This window comes from Notothenia rossii (assembly GCF_949606895.1).
Source record: "Notothenia rossii genome assembly, chromosome: 1".
NCBI classification, from domain to species: Eukaryota; Metazoa; Chordata; class Actinopteri; order Perciformes; family Nototheniidae; genus Notothenia; species Notothenia rossii.
The window spans coordinates 8,667,706-8,669,338 of record NC_136912.1 but is presented as its reverse complement, the minus strand read 5'-3'; positions in this window follow the sequence as shown (position 1 = coordinate 8,669,338).

Genomic DNA, 1,633 nt, shown 5'->3' with positions numbered 1-1,633 from the left:
CTTCCATCACACTCAGTTATTAGATTAATCAGCAAGGAAAATATGCACTTTACACAAAAGATAGTCACTCAGAGAATATCAGGTCATTCTGATGTAGAGTTTCAAAATAAAACATCTTTGATTATCTCATATATGAGCTAACGTCCCTCTATCTTTACATATGAATATATAAAAAACTGTCCATAATCAAAGACACATTTCACTTCAGGGGGATAGCAGACCACCTTAAATATTCACTCAGAGAATATCAGGTCATTCTGATGTACAGTTTCAAAGTAAAAGATCTTTGAAGTCTCATATATGAGCTAACGTCCCTCTATTCTATAGCTTTATTTGTTCCTTGAAAGCCAAATCATTTTCTTTCAAAATGATGCAATAATGTGTTCATCTCTTTCATGTTAAAGCTGGTAAAGGTGGAGCTAATTGAAATTACTCTAATTTTCTGGGTAGCTTAACCTATAGTGAAATATACTTCTGAAGAAATTGTAAACAGGACTCGGAGAGCTGGAGCTTTGATGGCAAACACTGACGGTTTGTTTGGAGCTTCGGCCGGAGAATTCACAAGACTAGTCACGGGACCATACGGGTTGAGATGCCACAATTAATTCCGAAGCACTCTTCTGTAGTTCAAAGTGTGAACTAGTTCAGAGTAGGGCTGCTCAATTAATCGTATTTTAATCGCAATTACGATTATGGCTTGCAACGATTACGAAAACAACGTAATCGAAATAAAACGATTATCTTTTTATTATTACTTTTTTTTTTTTTTTTTTTTTCAGTTGAATTATACTTAAAGTTCAGGGCAATCAACTGTTAAAAACATACTGTTCAAAACATTTTTCTCCAATAAATTGATGTTTTCAAAGCAAATGGATAATCGTTTTTAATAATCGTGATATCAATTATTGACCCAAATAATCGAGATTATGATTTTTGCCATAATCGAGCAGCCCTAGTTCAGAGTGTAATAATCAACATCCTTCATCAGCGAGACTAAACAAATATGGACCCTGAATCTAACTAGAGCTGTCGTCCATAGGAAAGAATGTGCGCCAGGGAACCTACATTCCTAAAAAGAAGGGCTGCTAGATGTCCCTGAACAGTAAACTATCTCATGGCAGCTTGTGCTCCGTCATAAGCTGGCATCAACAATGCGCCCAAGCTTCCCCTGCTTAAGAGAGATAGCAGCAATACCCAAGGAAGTAGAACTTATGCCATGGGAAAGGAGACAGTGAGAAGAGAAAATGATGAACTGTGTCAAAGGTTGAATACCTAAGCAAATTATTCCCCAACAATAATAATAATAATCCATTCTATTTAGAGGCGCTTTTCAAATCACCCAAGGACACCTTACAATTCCTAAAAAACATATTAATGAATATTATTTTATATAATAAAGAGTAGGGGATAGATGCATCCAGAGAGCGTCACAGAAACGTCACCACATATATTATTAATACACAGGGAGTTAATCCACACACTCAACATCAAACCACTTCCTGTTTCACCTCATTACTTCCTGCTGGAGAAACAACAACTCATTATATTTACTCATTACAAACAAACATCAGTAAAGGCCATGACTCTGCGAATTAGCTGATGGGTGTTGAAATGTTTCTTTATTCGTTTGGAA